Here is a 14,518-nt window from a genome sequence, read left to right as displayed (position 1 = left end):
GCCCATGAGAATGTATGCAATTTTTATTGTGAAGTTATGTTTTAAAACATAATTTTTTCCTCGCTTAGAATCTCATAAATATCATTACCATCATTCTGCACGTTTTCCCGCCCAAAGCTGGGGTGAAGTTCATCACATTTTGAGTGGGATAACAAATATATATATATATATATATATATATATATATATATATATATATATATATATATATATATATATATATATATATATTTCCCTCACCGGCTCTGTCTCAACAGTTTATCCACCCAGACTCTGCACTTCCAGCCCACAGTCATACAGGTGACACTGCTGTGAAGGTGAAACTGGGCGTGGAAGTTTCTACTGATCATGAGTGTGGGTCATGAGTTCCCCTGGTGTCTGCTGCCAGTTTAGCTCCCGTCCAGTAGTCGACCGACTCAACAGACTTTTATTGCGATGCATGCCGCACTTCATGGTCACTCCACCTGCCACAGATGCTTTTCCTTCAAACCACTGTTGAGCTCTGCATGTCGTGAGGATATGGCAGTAGTCGTGAACGAACAGGGTGGAACTGACAGGGAATGAGGTTTTCCGTTCCCAGAGTGAGGGGTATGCCTCCCATATCTTGCATGGAGATTCAGCACCAAGCATTATGTTGCGTGTCCACTCGCTGCTTGCTCCCAGATATCCTACTTTAGTAATTATGTAGAAATATAAATGATCAAATTAAAATTGTTTCTTTTGTTACCAGTAGCATTTGCTCCACAGCTATATTTTCAGTTTTTTGTTATTTAATTAATCCGTCTGAAAAGCATGAGACATTAAATTATCCTCCTATATATACTTGGCTGTTTGTTTTCACACAGGTCCTTTTCATACTGAATCCTATGATTATTACAGGTTGCCTTGAACACTAGACTATGATGAACCTGTGCCACTAGTACATTTAGGCCATGGACTCTAACATCACCAAACTTTATTACAAAAAATAAAACACTGGATATGGATGTTTAAGTATAAAGATTCAGGCATTCTGTCCTCAGAGGAAAGATATAATTACTTCGTTCTTAATACTCGATTAAGTAAACATTAAGAAGTGAATTTATGACAGAATGCGCCGTTTGCTCTGTTATATATTTAGTGAAATTTATATCATGTTTTTGTTATAGCCTTCTGTTATTCACCCACGTGAAATTTGTAAACCATTTCATTGCATAGCTTTTGGTATTGGGGCCTCAGTCTTGTTACTATTTGGATAGAGAAAGAGGACAATATTCTCACTTATATACTTACATTGGCTATGATCAAGCAGCTGTAAAATTAATGTCATCTATCAGCTTCATGTGCCATTTAAAAGGAATTTTGAGAAAAAGCAGTATGGCCTGGCCACTAATAAACGGGGAATTTATGTTTGTTGTCCGAAAGTATTCATAAGACAGAGGTATATACATCCCGCTTGTATTCATCTCACCTATTAATTTAGGATGGAAGAAAGGAACAGAGCAGATAAAGAAGCATTGCTATGTTTGTCTTGTAAAGAAAAAGTTTTGCATATATGAGGAAAAGCTTAAAAGAGTAAATTTGCTCACCAAAAATATTCACCTTTATCATAGGATTTGTTGATGCTGTTACTAACATGGGCCTCCACTCACTGTGCTCATTCAGGCACCTTGCCACGCCAAGGCATCCAGCTCCCCAGCTCCGAGGCTCTTACCTCACAACCCACATTCCATCTGCCTATCTACATCCGCCTCTTATACCATACCCTTAACTTTCCAGTCCTATCGCATACTCCTACTTCAACCTTTTCAAGCTCCTTGGACCTCACTTCTTATTTCTTCACCCTGACCAGCTACCACAGTACTATCCTCTCTACCAACAGCCTCGTAATTCCGTCCCTCCACCACACACTTCAAATCACTATACCCTACCCACAACCTCCATCCAGCCTAACCATACCCTCACCCCCTAACTCAAATATAATTAAAATGGTGTGATATATATATATATATATATATATATATATATATATATATATATATATATATATATATATATATATATATATATCACCATTTTAATTATATTTTATTTACCTTGCATATTCTTGGGGGTTGGGGTAAGGTGAGAGGAGAGCTAGATTTGAGTTAGAGGGTGAGGGAAATCCATGTTACAGCTGGTACTCTAATGATCCTCAAGAGTGAGCCACTGTTTTTTACTTGTAATGCCCTAATCAAGGAACGTATTGCATATCCCACGTTCTGCATTCCATGCACCTGCAATCACCGGTATATTCCAACGTAGTAAATAGCATGGAATAAAGCTTAGATCTTTTAGTGTAAAGAGTTCACATTCATACATCTTTTTCCTTCTTTACAATAGCATATTAATGGCAAACTTCATGTGTCTTGGAGAATCATTTCAGGAGGTAGAAAACAGAATGTGTTTTCATATTCTGTGAGGTGTTAAGGTGTCCTGAAAATGTTAGATTTTAAAAGTAAACTATGCTGAAACTTAGCTAGTAATTGACCAGTTTGGCTTGTTTAGAAACAAAATTATTTCCATATTATAACAGAGTCTAAATTAGGTCAGGTTTGAGTCATAACTTGTTGTTATTGTTCAAATAATTGTCATGAAAGACTTGAATTTTTATGAAGAAATGGATAATTGGTTGATTTCTTGACCAATTTAGTTCATTCTAGAAGCAGTTTAGCAAGAATTTTGTGCTCGAGGAAAAAAATGCATTCATAAACTCATAAAATTTCTTTTTGTCAGTACGAAGTAGACTTTGAATTATTAGAAATTTACAAAATATGTTCCAGTCACAAACGAGCTGCATAAATATGTAAATTGGCATTTAAATCCATCAAATCTTAATACAAATAAAGAAGTAATAGCGTTTTGAGTTACAAGTATAATGTATGCTTGACAAATTCCCTTTTACCTTGAAAGCCTTTAGTCCATTGATAATGCCTAAAGAATTATTAATCCCTATAGCCTTCAGTCCATTGAGTTACGCAAAGCCTCCAGGCAAATTTTAACAGCTAAAATTTCCAGTTCATCTATAATCCATCCAAACCAATTTGAAATACTACAGCCTCCATTAATTCTTCAAGTCCTGGAGCCACAACACCCGGCTGCCTGCTCATCCTTAACCCCTCCAGCCCATTCCAAATCCTAATGGTTTATTTTTAACCCAACCGGCCCCCGGTCAATTTTCAACATCTCCAACCCCATCCTTTACTCGCCTAGCGTCTTGTCCATCGTTAACCACTTCAGCCACCCTAAAGCCCTCCAGTTCACCATTACCCTTTCTGTCCACCCTTTAAATCCTTCAATCTTCGTCCACTTCTAAATCTCCTAACAATTTCAAGGCCATTCTAGCCCATCGTGTAAACTCTATTTCTAGCCATTACAATTCGTCTTTAACCAGCCCTGTTCATCCTCAGCTATCTTAGTCCTACTTAGGTGGTCATATCCATCTTTATCTACCCCAGTTCACTCCTTCCTAAACCACCCTTACTTTCTTAGCCACCCCAGTGGAATTTTACGACTAAGCTATTCTTAACTCCTACAGTCAAGCCTATTCTTAACCACTCGTTAGAAGTCTTTTCATAACCATACCAAGCCATAATTATCCTGAGCTTCAATCACCCTTCTCCATCCGTAACCACCTGAGTCTTTCTTAATTCCCTGATACAACCTGCCCGCCGTTACCCCGACAGCGCGCAGTCAGAGAGGCGACTGGCCATGTCCCACTAAACTGCTCGCATTAAGACGCTGATGGACCAGTTGCTGAGTCGAGTCAGGCGTGGGGCGTGGGGAGACAGCCGTAGTGAGGAAGTGAGGGGAGGGAGTGGAAATGGAAGAACGTGTGGGGAGACGAAGCGGGAGAAAAGTAATGAGCAGAGAAAGTCAGAAAAGTTGAAGAGGGAGGGAGAAGTAGAGAAGTGAGGGAAGAAGAGGAAAGATGGATGTTGGGAGAAAGCATTGGGATTGAGGGAGAAGAAAGAAAGAGAGCTTATAGAAAGGTGTACACATATTGTTGGATGTAGACAGCAGAAACGAAAGGTGAGCGAGGTGAGGAGTTTATTAAATGTTAAGCTGGGGGAGAGAAATGGGAATAAGAAATGGTGAGCTAGGAAAGAACACATGAGAAAGTGTGTTGGAGAAAGAATTCGAGAGAAAACTGTGGGAAGATGAGGCACAGGAAGAGATAACTATTGATATTTCATGGTAACCAGCACATACTTTCTGAGGTCGATTACAACCATATCACTACACTTCACCCACTACATCAGCTCATACCACATCATCATAACCATCACCACACAGTGTCACCACATACCTACACTCCCTTCACTATACACCACATGATTATACATCGCATTACACTATCACCATGAACATCGGCAAACATTGTCACAACATATCTACACTCACATCACTAGTCACAAGCATCACTGCAAATTTTTCACCTCACCATACATGTCACCTCACAATGTGTCACTACATCACCACGCACTGTCACACTATCACCTCGCTCGATATCAAGTCAGCTCTGCACACCACAGCTCCAGCACCACACCACATCACCACAAGTCAGGTCACCATGCTCCACTATACTACATAGCCCAGCACTAAATCACCACCTCGTACTGGCACACACAGTTCAACTCATAGTACCACTCACTTGATCACCACAAAGAAACAAACTATATCACCGCAACAGTATACATTATTTCACCACAACACCGTCATCAAACAACACAACTTCGCCACAGCTCCAGTCCTGAGCTACCCTCTCCAAGCACACCACGCACTGTTTGATTTATTGGCATGACAATAGTGTGTTTGTTCTAGCAACCTGACAATGAGCTCAATCCGTTTGGTTCAGCTGATGACCAAGTGTAGTCATACTGGAGGATGGACTTGACGAATAACCATGATACCCTATTCCTACCCCATAACTACGGCTCATCGCATTTCTTGGAACCAAAACATTAAGGTTGTGGGAATGACACAGCTCACTCAAGAAAAAAACAAACTGACCACACTATGGCTGAGTGCATGACTTCATTGTAGGCTAAAAGACTTCATTTTATCTGTTTTACGTCTCTCTTCCTTACTCGCCTCAAACGTCTCTCTTGGCACTTTATCTCTCTTCTTGTAATGCCTGACCTTTGTGTCAGGCTAAATCATTTCTTCCCCGATTACCTTCTCTTCATAGCCAGAGTTCTTATTGTTTACTCTTCGTTCTCTAATGCCTCGCAGTCTTTCAACATGCCTTCTTAACAGCATCTTTCCTTCTTTTTTCTCGCTCTTTCTCCTTCTACCACCGTTTTTTAAATCTTCCAGTTTTTCTCTCATTTCTCCCCTTCCTGCCCTTCTTCCGATCCTTCCTTCTCCTGTGTTCTCATGTTTATCTCCTTTGCTCCTCTTCTTTCCTTCTTCCTCTTCCCTGTCTCCTTCCTCCAGCACCAGGGTGACACGACAATTGATGATCGTGTTCACATTCAGGAGGAAATTAATGATGAACCTCAGGTCCCCCCCCTCTCTGTCTGTCTGTCTGTCTGTCTGACTGTCTGCCTGTCTGTCTGTTTCTCTCTCTCTCTCTCTCTCTCTCTCTCTCAAATTCTTCTTTCAGGCATGATCTGAGCACTCCCCTTCTTGTCTCTGTCCTTCCCACCCCCTGTCTTTTTACATTCCCTCCCTCCCTTATATCCTTGTCCCCTCCATTGTTAGTGTTCCAGGTACCAGCCACCTCATCTTCCTCTTCAGGGACCAGTTCTCATTCATCTCGCTCCTGCCATTCCCACCACAATCAGGGGGAACTTAATGATGAACCTCACGTTCCCCTCTCTCCTCTCTCTCTCTCTCTCTCTCTCTCTCTCTCTCTCTCTCTCTCTCTCTTTTCTCTGCCCAAGCTCTCCTTTCAGACATGATCTGAGCACTCCCCTTCTTGTTTCTGTCTCTCTTCTTCCCATCCCCTATCTGTTTGCACTTACTCCCTCTCTTTTATCCTCGTTCCCTCCATCGTCAATGCTCCAGATACCAGCATCCTCATCTTCCTCTTCAGGGGCCAGTTCTCATTCATCTCCTTCTTGCCATTCCCACCTCTCTCCTTCGTCACTCGTACTCCCCCTTCATACCTCGCTCTTACTTTTAGCCCTGTGTTCTAACTCTCGACTATTTCTCTTACAGCACCCACCCACTTGCTCACATGATCCTTTACCTAATTCATGCCCTGACCCTCTTCAGCATCCTCACCTTCCTCTCCAACGCTCTCTTCCCTTCTCTCAGGAACCCTTTTCCTCTCCACTTGGTGAAGGAATGGTCGTTAGTGCCGACCCACCACCACTTTCATTCAGCTCACACTCACGCCTGATGTCCGCTTCTTCCTGCCTCTTTAAATTCTATTAGCCCTCTTTCCCCCCATCTTCGGTCATTTTGTCTTGTTCGAGTTCCTACATTTCTCTTTTGCGTCATTTCGCACTGCTTCCGTTTTTTTTTTTTTTCCTTGACATTCAGCCGCCTCTCAAATTTTGCTCGACTGTCGTTGCTGTAGTGCCTCCCGGCCTATGGGTGCCTGCTTGCTCTGCATCCTTGCCCCGTATTCACGTCGGTTGAGGAAGCTACCTAACACCATTTCCTAAGCGATTTATTACCTCTCCCCGGACGGAGTCCGGTCAGGTATTTTTTTTCGTTAAGTTTGTTTGTTTCTTCGTTTGTTAGCAACATTACGGAAAAACGGCTAAATGACATTACATGAAACTTTCAGGATATGTGAGCACTGGTCCCAAAAGGAAGTGAACTACTAATCGAATGATATATTCAGCACATCACATCAGACAGTATCAGTGCTAGTATGGTGTATTACGAAGTTGTGCGATGCCATCTGTTGGCGCTGGGGTGAACTACCTGACCTGGAGAATGCGCTGTCTATTCGACGTCGGATCTTAGGTGTTAATACTCATAACGTTATCAGGTTCTCCCGATAATAGCAAGCACAGCAATGTCAGGTAGCTAGTTGAAAGTCACAAAAGGAAAATGATTTTACATATTGAGCCAGGTAGACGAAGTCGATGGTCATTATTTTTGTACGAAATGTACTTGTGTGTGTCTGTCTGTGTCGAAAACTCGAATCTTCGAAAGTATCGATTGTAGAAGGAAAAGTTATTAACAAAAGTTGTTTAGAGTCACAACCTGAGTTCACATGTCACTCAACCAGCACTGGGAGTCTTCGAGGATGGATACATGATAGTCAAGTTTTTATCTAACAGTATTATTACATTCTACCTGGCTCACAGATGACGGATAGTCTTGTTCTCTGAATTTTATGCCCCAGAAATGGGTAACGTGTGAAACAGCACGCAATAACAAGGAAAACAGAAAAATACGAAAATAGAATTAATTTTTCTCCTATTTGTTTCCGCTGATAAGGTTTTTCTAATGTTGTTCTTTATAGCTCAAGTTAGAGTCTGTGATGGATATTTTAATACACGGTTTTCATTACCTCCCTTATAGACATGAGGACACGCAACAATTTTTATGCCAACAATTAGAGCGGCTCTGGCAAGGGTAAGGATGCGGTTCATACAAGACACAGCTGACACAAAACAACAGAATAGGTGGACGGGTGCCAGACACAGTTTACATACAACAAAATTTACAGGTTCAAGTGGTGTACGCAATCTTAGACGCCCACCAACACTCTCATATCACGTTTCCACACATCTCAGGGTGCTAATACTGTTATGTTTTTTGATAATGGTTTAGATAAGAGAGAAATTAGAATAGCCTAACTGCGTCATTTTTAACTGTGACTGGTTCGGCAGGGAGGGATGAGTTGAAAATATTACATGTATGAGAGAGAGAGAGAGAGAGAGAGAGAGAGAGAGAGAGAGAGAGAGAGAGAGAGAGAGAGAGAGAGAGAATCAATATGATGAACTTTTGATAAGAAACACACTCACTGATCAATCACTAAATTCCGAGAAAAGGCAGAGTTTGTGTGATAGTGAAAAAATATTTAATTCACTCTGAAAAAAATTGAAATAACATATTTTTCGGATTATTTCCACCTCAGCTCAGTAATGTATTGAAATGGAATAACCACGTATAGGCGTATTAAACTGCAGAAAGGGAAATGGCCACAGAAACGGGAATAGTAAGTCATCTCAGTTTTGTGATCCCTGGCGAACTTATTTCCTCTTATGACCTACCTGTATATATTTCAGAAGCAATATAAAAAACCTAAAACACAGAAGCAAAAGTAGTGGTTGCAGTGTTACAATAAATATGTTCCGTATATCTGTCCCATGCCTGTCACCGTATCCTGTGAGAGGTTACCACAGCGAAAAGATCTGGTGTTTCTATTTGTTCTCAATTACGATCACTTTTCCCACTGCACAATAACTGCCTCAGAATTATTAATGCATCTTGTCCTTCCATCTCGTTTCTGGTTTACGTTTCCTTCCGTCCATGTACTCTTATAAAATCCTAACCAATCTCTCACTGGCCATCCGCTCCACATGGCTGAACCACAAAGTACTGTATTTCTTTTTATGTTTCTCGCCACATCATATTCCACACTACATGCAACATGAAGCCAATAATTTCTTTACCTGTCCTCCATGTAGCGCTGTACGTACTCGCAATACCCACAACTAAGGTTTTTCCAGTATTAGTCACACTTTGGTATTGGACACCAGTTTTTGGACTGGTACTGGGTCATGTTTCACTGAAAGATTATTGTATTATTCAGCATGCAACATGTCAAGGTGCTAATAGTAGTTGTGGCAGTAGCGAAGCTGCGTTGGCGCCAAACCTGAATTATAGACAATTGAGCAATACCCTGAGGAAGTCATTAAAGTTAAGTTGATTATCATATAAATTGATTTGGGGAGAGGACTTTGGAGTATTTCATCTCTCAGTCTCTCTGTGGTTCTTTCTGAGTGTTCCACTGTCTGCTTTACTGTCTATCTGATGGGCTGTCTTTTGTGTTGTCCATCTGCTACACTGTCGATTGTACTGGGACACTCATTTTTACTGTTCTTTTATCCCATCGTCACACCCTACTAAACTGAGATGGTGCGAAAATGAATGCTAGTGGAGTGTCAGTGTTTTACTGAGTGAATGATTTGGAACGAATGTCAAATGGATGAAATCAATAAAAAGAGTGAGAAGAGAGAAGGTCTGAAAAGGGGACGGTAATGAAAATATCAACTTGTCAGGTGAGGTGGATGTGGTCAGTGAATGTTTCTCTCTCTCTCTCTCTGTTGTCATCTGCTGAGTGCCATTGTCAAGCTCACCAGTTTCAGTAAGAACAATGGGCAGGACAGGCAGCTCCGATGGACGTCAGTGCGGCTATGAACATTCCATCTTTAAAAGTATCAGTTTTGTTATCTGTTCACGCCCTCACATGCCCCCCCCCAAAAAAAAAAAAAAAAAAAAAAAAAACTAGGCCGCCCAAAGTCAATAGCCTGGCGATCATGCGGCAAAATTTACATTTTCCTTCACACATATTAGCGACCCTATAGTGTGCAACTACATGTTTGTAACTGCGGCTTATCAGTACCAACAACATGGAGAGTCAGCCATGAGTATGCCTATTCATTGATGTGCCCAGTCAATTTAATAGCTGAAATTAAAATTATCAGAAAGCTTTAGAATTATCAAATACTCAAATAAAAACAAGTTCTTGTTTTCCAGGAGGTTCGTGCATGAAAAAAAAGAGTTCTTTATTAAAACGAGTAGAATGAATTTAACCTAGAGTAACTGAATAAAGTTTGACCACAAGGCTGGCAGCTGGACATAACGAGTATCTATGATGTGTTGGATCATCAGCTTGTGGCTGGTATGTCGTTCAAATGTTCCTACTTATTGGAAGTAATTTGATACGTTTCAGAGATCACATTAACTCATATATATAAAATAAAGTAACTGTAAACTGATATGAAGTTTCTGTCAACCAGATAACCAAATGTAGAGACAATGATCTGTTTTCCAATGGCTGAACAAGGCACATTCCGGCAGTTACTACACATTATTATTTGTCATCGAAAATTCCTTCGTATCGATTCACCTTCAAGTATTTAGGGTACTGAAGATACTTGCTCTTTTGAGGCTTCTGGATACCATAGCTAGAGACAACACAACAGGTGCCAGTTCTTTCTTTAGTAGCACTGACATGTTAATTTTCCTCTAGTTAGTAGTTAAACTATGATATTGCATGAACACCTTGCCGTCTGTCCTCACAATGCATACTTTAACAGATGTGCTTGTCATTGTTATAATGATAACGAAAAGTCAGAGAAGAAAGGGTAATACTAATATTTTGGTTTCATATTGTAACAAAGCAATGTACAATATTGTTATGATATGCTAGGAGTAACTCTTGCTGAAGCTGAATGAAATTCCCTGATTAAAAGGCAGAAGAAAGCTCTTGCCGTTCGTGCTGAATATGTGTATTTAAGAGTTTCTGCACACATTTGCAGACGACAATCGGAATGAAATTGTGTAGAAACATGTTTTGTAATTTATTAGGGATATTTTTTTAAGTAGAGTGGTACAGATCATCTAGAAAAATAGGTTGCCTGCGTTTGATGGCACCTACAGTAGACTACAGTACTATAAACCTCAATATCCACCAGACACGACGCCCAGTGATATCTGAGTACGCCTCACGTCCACGTCCCATCCAGAAACTCTGCCAAATTCGCTCAGCTCTAGTAAATCAGGGTGAAACATTACTTTAGCTTTACCCACTCAGCCCTTTACCCAGACCCAGCCTCTTCGTCCCTTTCCACTGTCCACAACCCACACCCCTGCCTTCTCGCCCCCCCTCCCCCTTCACTCTGTCCCTCTTCTACTAACCCTTATCATTTCGCACCTCCCCACTCCCTCCTCTACACTCTTTCTGCCTTCTTGTCCGTCTACACTTCTACTTCTGTCCACCCTCTGCCTTCTCGCCTGTCCCACCCACATCTCAGTACCGCTGTTTGCCTCACCCGACCCCCCTTTTACCCTCACGGTTTACCCTCAAAGTCCTCCCTTCCGTCCTCTGTCTCTTCCCTTTCTCCATGAAATGAGAAATCCTGGCATGTAGACTGACGAAGAGAGTGTATGTGAGTGAGGTGGAGGGGGGAAGAGGGAGGGGGAGGCCGAGGATGAGATGGAGGGATGGGGTGGAGAGGTATATGAGAGAGGGGGGTGTGAGTTGGGAGCAGGGCAGTGAAATGGCGGGGGACAGGGCGACTTGGAGGCGATTTGTTTGTGGCCACCCCAAACGGGATTGAGACGTCTGGCAATAGATAGACAGATAGAACTATGAAGATCAGTTTTTGTCAACTACCGTGATTTACTGCAATCTATTGTAGCAAATTTGGCTGTATGTGATGAAATTAGGTAGTCAGGGTGGTATCTGCCTGTTTTAAGCATATATTTAGGATATTAGTGACTGATGTTCATAATTATTGATCTGTTTTGCTTCTGGTTCATTCCATCCTTTCCCTTCCTTTCTCGTTTCCTTCGTCCTCCATACTTCCCTTAAGCTTTCAGCCCCAAGACATGAACATCAACACTTTATTGGCATTTTCCTCAGAAATCCTTTCACACTTCATCTGGCAAGTGTGGTCATACCTGAAAGTGAAAATTCCGTCGCCATAATCCTATTAAATTATTGATACTTGAGAAGAAAGAGAGGAAGGCATTATAATTCTTCAGATGTGGGCGCTCATCATCCACTCACTTGATGTAGTGATGCTCTCGGGTGACTGTCCTTTCCTCCCTTCCTTCCTTCTTTCCTGTCTTCCTCTACTGTCTTCCTTTCCTTCTTTCTTCTCTCTTCCTTCTGTTTACGGGTGACTCTACATCGAGTGACAAACCAGATGGTTTCTTGTTCACTAGGAAACCATTTACTACCCTGGGTGGTAACCATATAACCATGCCATGACGTCTGGTGGTTTAGTGGGTAATTAAGGCGCTCCAGCTGGATAGAGCCTATGTAGGTTTATATCCAAGGAGTGGCTGGGGTTTATTGCTCACGTAGTGCCACTCGGGGATGAGTGAGGCTGATCACTCTCATCTAAAATGGCTGGTCGGCAATGGCCGTAGGAAATTTTTCTTTATCAAAAGTGTCCTTGGATAATTTTACGGTCTTCTAGTTGTTTATTTATTTTGCTGGCCTTGAATACAGAGTGTCATTTTATTTGAAAAATTACAGGGATGGACGATAAGTGATTACACCTGTACTACATGATGTGTAAAATACCTAATATGTATTAACGATTGTTGACATGTAGCTATTTGTTATATTTCCATTTTTTCACTCAGCTTTTAATGAGTTATTAACGTGATTCTTTTCTTATTAATCTTATTACTCTAGGGGAGGCGGTGGCTCAGTCGGTAGAGAGGTGACCTGCAGTCCTACAGGAGCCGGGTTCAAATCTCCGCTAGGGCGGGGAACAGTTTAAGGATTTGAATTTCAAAGAATCAGACTTTACCGATCTACCACAAGACCCGCCGACATGTAAAAATACCCCCGCTAATACAAATACACCAGTCCTGTATAATACAGCCCTAGCATGTATTCAGTATGGACGGTGGGTGTTAGCGCCATGCGTACTGGTGACATGGAGAGGTGTATGGTATGTAGGAGGACTACTGGGTCTTGGAAACAGGCTGTGAAGTCTATGCCCAAAGTCTGACGCATTAAAAGAAAAAAAAGATATAGCTATAATACTTTCTATGCAACTGTACGTCAACAATTGACGCCCCAAATTCAGGCCCCCTCCCGCCATAGCAAATCCCTGGATGAGCCCCTGGTAAGAGGCAAGAAAATAGTGTGTAGCAAACATTAAAAAAATCTAGGCATGATAAACCAGTCAGTCAGAGACCAAGGCTCGTATACTCGTCAGTTAAGGAAGCTCCATGTCATAGCTTCCTTAGAGATTTGTTATTGGTATGGCTGGTTAATATCCATTGGTACGTCATTTATGCACTGTATGGCAACACTGGACGGATTTATGTAACGCGGAAGAGGACAGTAAGGTGTAAAAAGCAAAATACAGAAAACGGACCCAGAACATGGAACAATATACTATAGCCAAATAAAGATCAGGTGACACTAAGGCGGATGACAGTTAAAATAAAACTGAGGGAAGCGGCTGAGTCAGGAAAAAATCAATACAGTAAATGGAGGAAGGAGGCGAAGGAAGAAATGAAGCTAATGAGGGAGGGAAGGAGCTGACAGAGAGGCAGGGAGAGGAGTGGGTAACAGGCATGAGTGTGAGCTGAATGGAAGTGGTGGTGAGCCGGCACTGATGACCACTCCTACGCCAAGTGGAGGGGAAAGGGGGGCGCTGGGAGAGGAGGAGATCGCTGGAGTGAGAGAAGGAGATTCTGGAGAGGGAATGGACGCTTTAATGGTAAAGGTTGCAAAGAGAGAGAGAGAGAGAGAGAGAGAGAGAGAGAGAGAGAGAGAGGCGGGAAGTTCACCCTTAGGTTCCTCCTCTTGAGTGTGAACATGATCACTACTCAACTTGCCACTCTGGTACGGAGGAAGGAGAGGAAGGGGAGGAGGAAGGAGAGGAAGGAAGGAATCAGAGAAGAAAATGGAGAATGGAGAGAAGAAAGAGCAGGAAAGTAAGACAGAGGAAGGACGTGGAGGAGGAGGGGGAAGGAGGTAGAGGAAGAGGGGAAACAAGAAGAGAAGGTGGGGAAACAATGGTAGGATGGACAGGGAAAAGTAGGAAGACGGGGATAGAAGGAAGGAGAGAGGGGAGGGAAGGAGAGAAATAAGGAGTGGGGAAGGAGGTTAGGAGGGAAGAATGAGAAATGGAGAGGGGAGGAGATGAAGAGAAGAAAAGGAGTGGGATGCTGGACATAAAGAAAAAAGGATGATTAAGGAGAAAGGAAGAAGAGGAAAAAGAGAAGGATAAAGGAAGAGAGGAAAAGGGGTTGAAGGGGAGGATTAGGGGCACAGAAGGAGACAAACAGAGGACAGAAGGAATGAAGGACGAGAAAGAACGATAGGGGAGACCAGAAATAGGAAGTAGGAATAAAGGAAGTAAAGGCAGGAAAGATGAGATGAGAGAGAAGGCATGGGGGAGGGAGAATAGGAAGAAAAATGAGAGGAAAGATGCTGGGAAGTAGGAGGGATGTAGAGGGATTAGGGAGAATTGTACAAATATGAGAAGAAGAAAAACTAGTGACTCATAATAAGGGTAGAAGTAGCAGCTCGAGAAAAGAAAAAGATAAGGCTGAGGAAATAAAGGAGGAACAGGAATTGAGGCAACTGAGAAATGTTTAAAGCGAGTAAGAAACAGGGAAGGAAAATCGATAACTAGAGGCCCGTTAGGCTGTAATGAGGTTATCTGCTGAGCTAAACTAGTTACGCCAATGAACCAAACTATGTGTGGTGGCTGGGAAGGGGATAGTAGAGGAATAGAGTTGTGGTGCAGTTGTTTTTTGCTGTGGGATATAAGAGGTGTAGTGAAGCAGTGTGTGCTGATGTGGTGTGTGTTTTTGCACTATGTAC

The sequence above is a fragment of the Coenobita brevimanus genome, chromosome 61 (genome assembly GCF_032717465.1).
Source record: "Coenobita brevimanus isolate Jiangsu-jjx chromosome 61, ASM3271746v2, whole genome shotgun sequence".
In the NCBI taxonomy this organism is placed as follows: domain Eukaryota; kingdom Metazoa; phylum Arthropoda; class Malacostraca; order Decapoda; family Coenobitidae; genus Coenobita; species Coenobita brevimanus.
Note: the sequence above shows the minus strand (reverse complement) of the source record.